The 12,362-nt window shown below is 43.2% G+C and overlaps 1 protein-coding gene across 11 annotated transcripts in view; it reads left to right on the top strand.

Annotated features, from left to right (window-relative positions):
• OSBPL5 (oxysterol binding protein like 5) overlaps positions 1–12,362 on the top strand; it is a 174,434-nt gene that overhangs the window by 99,350 nt on the left and 62,722 nt on the right. The window lies entirely within an intron of this gene.

Genomic DNA, 12,362 nt, shown 5'->3' with positions numbered 1-12,362 from the left:
CTGCAGTGATGGTGATGGAGGGGACTACCATGAGCAGGTTGGGGCTGCAGCTGGTGCTGCTGGGGTGGCACAGACAGGCAGCAGGTGGTAAAACTGCTGTGTGGTCATCTAGATAATGATCATCTGCATTAGCCCTCCTGATAAACCATGATGTTTAGGATTATAGTGTCTCATTGGAATTTTTCAAAGTTTCACTATGTACGGTTGGTCTCTAGCCTGCCCTGCCCTACTGATGACTGAGGTAGATGACCACAGATAAGTGTTTCACACCAACCAGGCACTCACATTTCCCTGGTGCAAGTGGATTTTCAGGAACCATTTTTGTGACATTGCTAAAATATCTCTCTATTTCCCTGAAAGCAGCTGACCTGACCTTGAGCAAATCTGCAGCTGGGTTGTAACCCAGCTGAGTGTCCAGCTTGGCCTGGTCTTTGCTGCCTCTTTCTAGGAGGAAAGTGATCGGTGGGAGTCCTTTTGCTGGGTTACATTACTTCTTCCCCTGAGCTGACTCATGAGTTTTATCTGTTCTGTTTGCATCAGGTGGGAATTTCAAGCTGTCAACAGCTGAACTTTCACCTAAAAGAGTCCAGCAACATTGGCAGTCCTGCAAGGAGAGGCAGAGACATCAGACAGGTCCTTGCCTGCATCTCTTGGCAGCATGGTTTGCAGTCAGGACAGTTTATGTGAGATTGACAGACACAGGCAGTCTCAGCTCAGCCCTACTCCCACAGGAGTCTGCAGAATCCACTCCTGATCAGTTTTGGAAAACTCCTTTTATTAGTCTGCTCGCCTCCACTTTTAACCAGATAGGAAATTGTTCATTATGAAAGACCCAGTTGTCCTTACAGCCATCTCATCACGGGTGTCTGAGCAGTGAAGCTGTTAATATCTGTGTTTATACATTTCTCTAAAGATGAAGAGATGAGTGCAGTGGGAGATTAGTTTTGCTGTGAAAGGCACTGAACGAGCTGACCTGATCAAGGGGAAGACATTAAAATGTTACACTCTTTAGTTTTCTCTGCTTCACTCAGACATTAGCTGCTGTGGTCTTGCTGTTTAGCAAATGCATTTGGGTCCAAGTGCTGTTTGAGATGATAGCAACCCAATATGCTTTTAGAGGCAGAGGCAATTATTTGTTATGTGTCTGTACAGCTCCTAACACTGTGGGTTGCTGTGCCTCCTGATTGCTAATGGCTGAGCAATAGTGTTTGTTACTGGCAGTAATAGCAACCTGTGTTAGTGCCCTGTAGGGGAATTTGGTACATGTGCACAGCCATGGGATGTTAAAGATTTTATACCTTTTAGAGGCACCACGAAGTCTGCACAGACCATCTAGCCTTCTGCCATTTTAAGTGCTTCCTTACTTCATTTAAGAGATATTTGTTTATTCTTTCCTCTGTTGCCCTCCCAAACTTTTCAAATCTTTCCCATCAGGGCTCTTCTGTTTATAAATTCTTCTGTGTTTGGAGCTTGTAGGCAGCAACCACTTTGAAGCCTGCTTTTCTAATACAAACCAAATAGTTGCCAGGAAGCATCATGGGCTCTTGCTCTCCTCTGTCCTCTCTTCACAGCACTGCAGGTCTCTGAGATTGCCTCTGTTCTGCCACTTGGATGCTCAGCCATGCACTACCCACTGTCAGTCAGCATCTCCCTGCTAAGGAAGCCACAAAACTTCCCTGATTTACATAGCCTGAGGATCTGACAGAGCACAGATATTTTAATTCATTTTGGTTTGTTTGTCTTGAGAAGTCAGTGTGGCAGCTCCCTCCTGTTGTATGAGACCCACACAACTGTAGCCTATCCCTTTTTTCCTGGTATGGAAAAGAAGAGCTGGTCAGCCCTGAGAGGGCCTGAAGTCTGGCCTCATAAAAACTGTCTGTCACCTTTTAGCCATTCTCTTTGTCGCTTCCTTTCCGTAGGAGAGATAATGGAAGTGTTTCCTGTTAACTCCTGTCTCTGTGATAAACTGCTGTGTCCTTTATTGGAAAGCATTGTATAGCTGCTCTTAGCACTGAGATAAAGAAAACGCTCTGAACTGGCTGCATTGTGTTTGGCTTCCTTTCAGACAAGGCCAGTCTGGACGCTGAGGATCTGATCTTCCTTTGGGGTCACACCTCAGCTCACATTTGTGTGGGAGGCAGGGATTTATGTTTGCTTCAAGCCACATTTTTGCTTTTGGCATGGAGCTGTTGAAGGTCAGTGTGATCTATAAATCTATAGAAGCGGGGTCTACTTCTTCTCCATATCCTCTTTTGAGCTCTCCTTCCTCCCCTGTGGCACAGACCTCCTTGTGTTGGTGTTGTGCTGCGTGGTGAGGGCTTCCCTTACCCTCCCCAGCTGGGAGCTCCCAGCTCTCCAGGCAGGGCTGATTTTGACCTCACTTGTATTTCCAGTTGCCAGCACTCATAGCCAGGAGGTTTTGTAGCCGAGCTATCATACTACTTCAATTCGGATTTTTTTCCTGGATCTTTCCATTCAGTGACAAAAAAGCTTGGTGTCAGTATAGGTTAGCTTTAAAGTGACGAGAAGAGTCCTATTCCTGAATTCCACAGCTTTCAGGTTTGTTGTCTGTATCAAGAGCTCTGTTGTTAGGTTTGCTGCCCACAAGCCTGGGAGTCCTGATTCTCCAGGGCTTTAGCTTATGGTTGATAACTCAGTTTCAGTCTTGCTTATGTCCAGCATGCTGCAACTGGTAGTGGAAATTGTATGAGTAGCAGAGTAGTCACTGGCAAATATACTGGGATGGTTTTAGTTGAACAGGTAGAAGGAGATGGGCAAAGACAAATAGACATTTAAATATGTATGACGTGGGTGTGCTCATCCACCTGTGTGCCTAAAACTCCCTCTGTCTGAATGAAGGAAAGCCACCAGGCAAGGAGTTTATCCTGTCTGCTTGTTTTCGCTGTGTGAGGTAAACTGGGAGAGAGGGAGAGGCTGGGCACACAAGGGTTTTCATCTTGAGAACTGAGGCTGAGAGTGGGTTTCATCAGCTTGCTCAATCAGCCTTTGCACGGTTTGAGTCCTTTGGGCTCATTTAACACAGCATAAATCCCACCCTGCACACTCTTTGTGAGTTGTCTAGTTCCCCTCCTCCTGCAGAGATTTTTAATTAAAAATCTAGGACCAAAATAACTGCAGTACTGACTTTTAATGATTGTTGAAGGAAGAGATAGATGCTCTCATTTCTGAGAAATGGTGAGGTTTATGCAAAGATACTCAGTATATTAATTTCCTGAAGAATTTCAGGGAGAGTGGCTATATCAGAGGAAGTATAGGTAGATTCTAAATTTAAACCACTGTACAACAGATCTTGGTATTCTACAGTGCCCAAAAGTCTGAGAATCTGAACAGGGGCATATAAGGATCTCTTCAAAAATAGATGCACTTCCTTAAAATTTATTTGGTCATGTTTATTCAGCCATCCTTATGAAGGCCCCTGAGATTTACAGATCCTGTCTGAATCTGATAGGAGAAACGAGAAAATAGAGGAGTGGAAAATTCAGCATGATTAGAGCCCCACAGGATGTTGTCCTTTCCCCATCTTTCCTGTTCTTCAGAAGTAGGTGAGCCAGGTCAGCTATAATTTAGTAGGCTTGGGGTTAGAGCCATTGGATGGAAATAGAAGTTGTGCTCATACAATATATCAAGGTAGAAATACACTTCTAATCTAAAATTCTTTGGGACAGTGGATGCTCATGGAACTGAATCTGGAACTGAATCTTTGTGGTATTGAACAGTACTTGTTTTCTGTCTTGAAAGATGGTCTGTAAACATCCTTTCCTACCATTACCTTTGCCTTAATGCTGTGTCAAAGTTCCCCTTGGAGCCCAAATCTGGGAATGGCTCAACAGACTTGAGGTAGATATTGATTCTGGTTTACTTTGTTACATGGGGGCAATATTTCACAAACAAGGGAATAATGTCAGAAGGACCCTCTCAAGCATGAAAGCAGGTCTTCAAATTAACTTGGTATTTCCTAGCAGTTGTGTGGTGGGAATGTAGCCCCAAGGCACAATCTTTTCTAGACTTAATTGTATGAAGGCTGAGGTGGATATCACAGAAAGCCATCAGTGAGGCTTGCAGTCATCTGGGTTTTTAAAAATGTCATTAAAAGTAGGATCCTTCCACTAAAGGGGAATATGTTCTCATTATGCGATTTAGCAGGATGAGGCAGTAATGATGCTCTTTAATATGTTATTTTCAAAGAAAAATATCAAGGCAAGAACTGACCTTGAAGATGACCTCTTGGAAATGATGTATCTGTGCCCCTATCCAAACCAAAGTGGTTTTGTCATGGCTTTAAATTTCCAATAGCTTTAGCTAAAGCAACTAAGTTACTGTCTTATTTGTGTTTCTGTGTACCTGATATCATATCTCACTGCCCTGAGTTTATCCCAAATTCTGTCAGCCCTTGCATGGGTGGGGATGGCAGGTCCTGTGTGGGACTGAGCTCCCTCTTCCCAAAGGGTGTTGTGGTGAATCCATCAGGATGCTCCTTACCACAGCCTGAGGGCTCTCACCCCTGAGGTAGCTCTAGAAAAAATGAGTTATTAGAAAGCCGTTCTCTTAGAACAGGTACAGTTTAAAAGGATTGTGTGGGAGGGTATTGCTAACAGCACACATGAAAACTTCAGGGTATGGGAGGATGTGGTACAGCCATTCCTCAAGCAACATGTACTGTTTGAGTTACAGATAATTACTGGAAAGCTCAATGTGTCAAAGGTGGATGTGGTTCACCATTATGTAATTCATTAATCCTGTTCGTGGGACTGAGAGACTTGCTCCCTGAAATGCCTGGGCTTGGTGATGTGTTCACAGCAGGCTTCAAATGCAAACTGTCACTAGTAGATGAGCTGTCAATATCAATAAACAACAAAAAGGAAGCAGAGCACTTAAAATCTGCTTTGGAGTTAAATGTCCAGTATTTTCATCTTTAGGTCTAATATTTATATTGAAATTATTAAGTGAGTGCATATTTCCTTAACTAGTACAAAGCTTCCAACACTGTTTTTTAGTCCCTAACCTTATGCCACATCTCTGTGCCTGAGTCTTGTGCCCGTGGAAGCCAAAGGGAATTTTGCCTTTTGAGCTGGACATGCACTGCCAAACCACTGTGTGCTGCCCAGGAGCTGTGCCCACACTTCCAGCACGAGCAGCAGGGATTCAAGAGTCATCTGTACTACAAGTGAGGTGTGGTGGTGCCTTGTATCTGCTTACCTGAACAAGCTTGAACAAGTAGCAGGCACCAGCATAGATTTCAGAATGAATGAATGGGCCATGTGGTGGTTGTTTGATTTCTCAGATATCATTTCTAGCCTGCCTTGCATGCTTTCCTTGTAGCCCATGCTGTTAGCCCTACTCCAGCTATCTAGCTCAAGGGTAGTTTGTGTGTATGTGCCCAAGTTGTGCTTATGCCTTGATTTTGTGTTAACTGTATCTCTAAGAGCCTCCTAAGTTCATTGCTGAGAAGCAGCTGGGAATGCTTGTGTCACCTCCATGAAACTTTCAATTAAAGATGTATGGAAGTATTTCTAGATGAACTGAAATTTAGAGGCAGAAATCTGGTTTCCTGAGTTTATCTCAAAGTGGATTCTTGCTGGAAGTTTTTGGCTAGTTTGTTATGAAAACTGCATCAGAAGATGAGTTGTGATCTGGGATTGCACATTTCTTCCTATATGCTGCACACATGCTTGGCTGTACATTATATTTTGGTGAGGAGTCTTTGCTAATCTGAGTTTTGACTTTCTTTTCCTGCTTAGAAGAATGCTGATGAGAGATATCAGTAACAAATAATGGTAAGCTTTAAATAAAAGTTCAGTAAAATGGTAAGGTGCTTGGTATATACTTAACAGGTGTGATTTATCTCTTCAGTTGAAAATATTAGAACATGGGATTAAAGGTCTGAAGAGGATTCCAAGCAAGCACCTCACCTTCCTGCATAGATTGGTGCTTCAAGAAAATGCCTTTGCATGAGCTATATTGAATTGAGATGCATTCAGGAACCAGGGGCTAAAAGAGATTATGCAAAATATGATTTACTGAAAATAAAGTGAGGGATGAGATAAAAAGATCTTCAGGAATGGTTCTCACTCCTGTTTTTCACTGAGTGCTGGAGACTTTCTCATCCTTCTGGTAGTGTGGGTTAGACCTTCAATTCTGCATGCACCTGCCATTACCAAGGAAATAATTAATGTTGATGTACTAGTTGTAATTACAGCAAGTGAGGTATGATCTATGCAGTTAACAAGGGGAAAGACCAGTGAAATGCTAAGTCAGGAGAAGCTCCTCAGTGCTAGTGGGAAATTTAATATGCTTTGTTAAATTAATAGCCTTTGCATAACAATCAATTTACAGTTTAAAGGGCAGAGGAGGTGGATGTAAAAATCATTAAGCATTCATTTCAGCAACCCACTCGATATTCTTAGCTAGAAGAGCTCGCCAGTGCAATATTTACTGAATCAGTTGCAGCTGTTTAAGGAAAAAAAGCAAACCACACAAGGATTGTGTAGGTAGTGCTTATTGCAGTGCCCTTTTCTAAGCCATAAGGGTGCAAGGATCCCTTTCCCCAACACAACGTGGCTTTAGTGATGGGCTGGTGTTTGCTCACAGATGCTTATCCAAACCAGAGATGATTCTGAAGATGAAGCTTTCCTACATGTCAAATAAAAATGTTCTGCCCTGTGTGACCCTACCTTGAAATTTCTACATCCTGTGTTAGATACAGGATCCCCAGAGGAACGACCTGGGATGCTTTTTTATCAGTGTAGGCATTCAGGGCCTGGTTTTGCCTGCAGTTGTTCTGTTTGTAGTCTTTGTACATAATGCTCACCGTAGAGAGAGATTAGTTGTAAGAAGATTATGCCTCTGAGTGCTGCTGGTGTGCCTGAAGCTGGAAATGTTCTGGTGTACACAAAGAAAACATTAATCAAGACGTCTTACAGAGAATTAAGGGAGGAAATAGTTCTGTCTCCTGATTGCTATGTGAATTTCACTGCCCAGTGCAGGAAAAGGCAGGGAGTGACAGAAAGAGGTTGTTCTTCTGTTCTCAGAGAAAGCAAGGGCAGATTGCTGGGGTGGCTGTGGCAGGCAACTTCCATAAAAACAGCATGAGGGAGGACATGTGAACTTTGAGTTACATTGTAGGGACAAGCCAGCATGCTCCAGAGCTTGCCAAAGCAGCTGAGAGAAATCTGTTGCATATAATCTTAACAAAGCCCATCCCTTGGTTGCAGATGGGTGTCTTCAGCAACCCACGTTACTTGATTTTCCAGCCTGGGCTGATTGTCAAGCTGAGTAGTGTGGCATGCAGCAGAGGATATGGCAATGCATAAAATCAGGGCACTCTTGCAGTACCACTGGTGAGGAAAGGTGCTCTTGCCTGCACCACAGAGGAATAGCAGACCCTGAATAATCAAGGAAATAAAGAATAGCTGACACCTGCTCTGAAGCTCCATTGCTTCAGGTTCCAACTAACAGCCTAAGAGCCCAAAACATTCAGTGTCAGCTGCAAAATGTGTTTTGCCATTTCTCTAATCAACAAACATTTATTAAGTAGTGAAAAATATTTCCTGCACAGTCACTTTCCACTGTATCAGGTTTTATTTAACTGTTAGTAGGGGTTGGTTGTCCAATTATCTATCTTATTAATAGGCATTTTTGGGAATAGCTTTCAAAAACAGATTTCACAGACTTCCTGAATTGATTGTGGTTCTTCAGCTGTTGTAAATCACCAACACACCACTGAACTAATAATTTACCCTTATTGAGGATCTGTGCTGCTGTTTTTCCTTATTAATACTTAGAACTGTAATCACTAGATATGTATCTGCTAGCAATTTTCCTTCGCATTTCATTCACGAAATTTTTACCTCCTCAGGGTTAATTGGATCAGGAAATGTCAGTATCTTTAGATCTAATTTTCTCTATTGATGCAGGTTTTGGAGTGAATGACTGCTTTGAATACAAAATACAATTTAATTTAATTTCTGGGAAATACTTAGTGACCAGAAAAAGAGAAGGTTGTTGGAAACAAGCTTTGAATAATTAAGAGCCCCCTCTAACTAGCACAGCCTTCCTGACTATATAAAACCCCTAATTAACTATTTATAGAGAAGTACATATTTCCAATCTATTTTAAAATGCTGGAAATGAGAGTAAGCAAACCAACCTACCCACAAGTTTGCAGAGGGTACGAACAACGTAATATCTGCACAGTGTTGAGCTGTGTGGTAATTATATATCAGGAACTTTGAAAAATTAAAGAAGGAGCCAGGAAAATTCCTTTCTCAGAAGCTTCAAGCCTGATGCTGAAAGCTTCCACTATCTTCCCAGCAAACACAAAAGGGCCAGAATGCAGAACAGGGGTGTGTGAAAGGCATCTCTGCACCAACAGTGATGATCTTTAGGTGTTGTAGTCACTGCCTCCATCCAAAGTGGGTCCAGTTCCAGAAGATGAGAGCACTGGCAGTTCCCATTTGCTTTAACAGAAGACACAAGGTTTGCTGATAAAGTAGCTTTTATTCTTGCCCCATGGCTCTTCGTTGGCTGTTCCTGAAGCCCTCTGGGAGGGAAAGTCCCATTGTGCTGTTGAACCCCGTTGTGTTCACTACTTTCATTTGTCCTGTGCTTCATGGGAGTTTGCCACAGACTTCTCTTCCACTGTATTTTGCATTTTTAAAGGATAAAGAGGTCTCAAAGACAGGGTTAGTAAGAAATTTATTTCTTCCTGCTGAATTATTTATTCCTTTTTAAGCTTTGGTGAACAGCTCATATTTAATAGCCCATTACTGCTCAGAGAGCTGTCAACATATAAGGAGCAATCCTGAAAAGGACTGTGTTTAGTGGCTCTGTCAATACTCTCTGTACTACCTTTCATTCATTTTTATGATCAAGAGCACAGAATGGAAGGACAGAAATGACCTGAGCTGCAAACTTCAGGGTACTTTAATCTGCCAAGACTAACAACCAGGTAAATTCATGCAGGAGCTAGAATGAAGGTTTTTCATTATGAGGTTATTTTCCTAGGTGAGTGTATGGATTCTGCACTAGTTGGCATCTTCAAATTAGGGCAATTCTTCATCTCATCTGCTGGATTGGGAGGGAATGCTGCAGCAGTGGGTGACATTTCTTGCCATGTATTACATAAGTGATTTGGCAACAGAATGGCAATTTTTGGACTTCGGCAATTCTGGCCTAATTTTGATCTTTACCTTCCCTCTAATCCATAAGCCGCCACAGAACTGGTTTCCCTGAAGTATCTGCCATATCCTGAAGCAGTTTCCAAAATACTGACTTAGAAGTAGATTTGGGTTTCAGAACAGCAGTGTTTTCTTCAAATCAACCATGAAAGATCTGAAGCTCTAAATCACTCATGTCTAGAAGCTCATCTTCTACTGTTGCTTGTTTCTTAGCAGATACTTCATCAGCACTGAATTTTTGTATGTTTTCTGATTATTTAGGTGCCTAAAGAGCCCTCTTGTAAAAAGCAATGAACACAGCTCCCACTTTCCTGTTATATCCCTTTGGAAAATTGTTCCTGGAATCTGCTGTTCATCTTCCCCTACAGCTCTCATGAACTTTATGTTATTTGAAGCCAGCTTGAGCAGTCAGACCTTTATGGACAGATATAAATAGTTCTCTGACTAAGTGAGCTAATGAGGCCTCAATTTCTTATGGATTTGTGGCTTATGTTGGGTTCACTGATATTTGGCAACAGCTGTGTTCAGAGGACAGCTTTACAGTTTCCATCCTTTCCTTAGCCATTGATCTTTTAAGAAAATACAACTTTTAGGAAACTAATATTTTCAAGTTTTCCAATGTCTGCTGGAGTTCCGTGATGTTTTCAAATGGTACTAAAGGGGTTGGGAGGGAGGATGAAACAGGGTAGATACAGATGCAGACACACAGTGATGTCTTTTGGAAACAAAACCAAATATTTTAGGTTTATCATAGAATCTTAATAATGCAAACTACATTTTCTCCAGACAAGGAAAAAAAATGTCTGATGTATTAAGAAAACCCAAAATACAACATTAAAAAGTCTGGTTTTGTGATTTTGTGCTACGTAGGAGCCTGTCTGGATGAGGGTCATATATCTCTTACGTAGATATCTTTGAAGAACAAGCCAGAAAACACCATACTAGTAGCATGGTGCGTTGCATGGTTGTGTGACTGACAGACAGACATGTCTCTGCTGCTTCTCAGGGAGCTTCAGTCACTGGGGTCTTCTGCCAAAAAGCACCAGTTAAGAGAAACTTACTCAAATTGGTTTGTGTGGTCAAAAAGAGATGAGCTGCTGCCACAAGTTTTTATGAAGATATGTAAGAGAAGAGCCAGAACTGAGAAAAGTCTTTTTCCTTTGTTACTGGCCAGTTGAACAAGACATCCAGATTTTTTTTCTGCCATCAAGCTGGTGGCTTAAATAACTCTGGGAATGAGAGAGCATCAGCACAGTAATTCTGACAATTATCCTGTGGTTAAATAGTGTGAAATAGTATGTGAGCAAAACATCAGTGTATTGGTCTCTGCATAGTAAATAGAGCAACAGTTGAAAAAAAAAAAGTGTTTTGGGGTTTTGCTGCTGACATCAGTGTGAGCTGGCTGACAGTTCTTCACTGACAAAGCTGAGGTGGTGTTGCTGAGGCCAAATGATGATGGACACAGCCTTTCTGTTGCCCTGTCAGGGAGTAAGAGCTGATGGATGGATGTTTTATGTTTGTAACTTGTTCTCCAGCCTGCTTCCACTGGGTGGGTTTGGGATTTCTGAACACCTTCCTGCATGATAGGCACAGCCTCACCAGGTCCCTACTTCTTAGGGAAAATATCCCACTCATCTGCTTTTGTTTTGAGCCACTTACGAGCAGTTCTAGAGGTAGAGAGTTGAGACTGCCTTTCTGGGAACAAGGACAAAAAATAGCTCACTGTTAGCATTCCAAACCCAGCTATTTAGACCTGGATTATTTTTAAATACTTTGCTTTCAGACACATAGCTGGCTTTGTTTTCCTCTCCACTCTCCTTTCTTTTTTTAAAGTTAGCAGTCAAGTTTTGCACCTTTTCCCCACACAGCTGTATGCAACCCAGAGTTTCTAAGCAAACAGAGAGGTTTATTTACATTGCTAAGTTAGCTATGTTACCTGCTCCCTCGGAGATGCTGTTGGCCACAGTGGCAACCTGAGGACATTTTGAGCCTGGATATGTTTGCAGGGCAGCTTGAATTGGCAGGAGGCAGGGCAGCAGCAAGTGGGAAGCTGCAGCCAGCTCATTTCACCTGGCTGCCATCACACATCACTGGCCTGAAACACGTCCCTGCATGGGGTGCCAGGCAAGGCTCGGCCCGTGGCAGCCCCGTGCAGTGTGTGTGTCCTGGAGCTCAAGCTGAAAGTCTTTCTCCAAGAGCTGTGTGAAGGGGTTGTGGTGCAGTTCTGCTGCTGAGTGTGAGCTGTTTTACACCTCTGCATGGTGGGGCCATGCTGACACACAGGGCTTTTGGAGATCTCGGCAGGCACTGCACAGACCTTGTCCCATCCTCCGTGGGTGATGCTTGCCCAACAGGGGACACATCCCCTTCAAATGGCAGCTGTATAGCCCAGGGGAGTCTCAGGTTTGGGCTAGCCCCACCTGCTACCCATCAGCCTGTTCTGGGTGTTACAGTCCTGATGTCTCACACACACCATGGTGAGCTGGGTTCAGAAAGACCTGCTGCTCAAAGTGGTTTTGGTAACCCATGGGCATTAATGGAGTCCAGCCTGGTGTAGATCAAATTAAGCTCTTGGGCACTGAGGCCTTCTCTTGCCTTCTACACAGCAGCTAGTTTATATAGCTGATGCAGCCTGCTGGGCAAATAAATTTTTAAAAATTGCAAAGCTTGAAACACTGGGCCTGTCATCTGCTGGGATTGGCAGGACAGGTGGAGGTAGAGAGCCCAGATAAAACACAGGAGGGGAGTTCCTCACACTGGGACACATTCATGGCATCCCCTCTCATGTGGTGTCTTGGCTGTGAAGGCTGAGCTCCAAAAGGCTGTTGAAGGTTCCCCATGAAATTCAGGCATTTGGGCAGTGCAAGCACAGGGGTTGTCCTGGGAGCAGGAGGGATAGGGCAGGGTCTCATAGCCTGTTATCAACCCATTTCCCACCTGTGTCCTGAGGGTCACCTTAGGAGTATGTAGGTCCTGCCCTTCCAAGCTGCACTGTGACTCTGGGCAACCTTTTCTTCTTTGTTTTCCCAGTAACCTGAAAGAGATGGGAAAACTTGGAGGTGCTTTTCAGGAAATGTTAAAGGGTTTTCCTTACCTCAGTAACTGTCCTGCAGAGAAGCAGCAAACCTTGTGGTGAGGGATGCCCACCCAAAGGCTGGGTTAATA

Source organism: Lonchura striata, chromosome 6, assembly GCF_046129695.1.
Source record: "Lonchura striata isolate bLonStr1 chromosome 6, bLonStr1.mat, whole genome shotgun sequence".
NCBI classification, from domain to species: domain Eukaryota; kingdom Metazoa; phylum Chordata; class Aves; order Passeriformes; family Estrildidae; genus Lonchura; species Lonchura striata.
The sequence above is the reverse complement of the archived record's forward strand: the minus strand, read 5'-3'. Positions and strand labels throughout refer to the sequence as shown.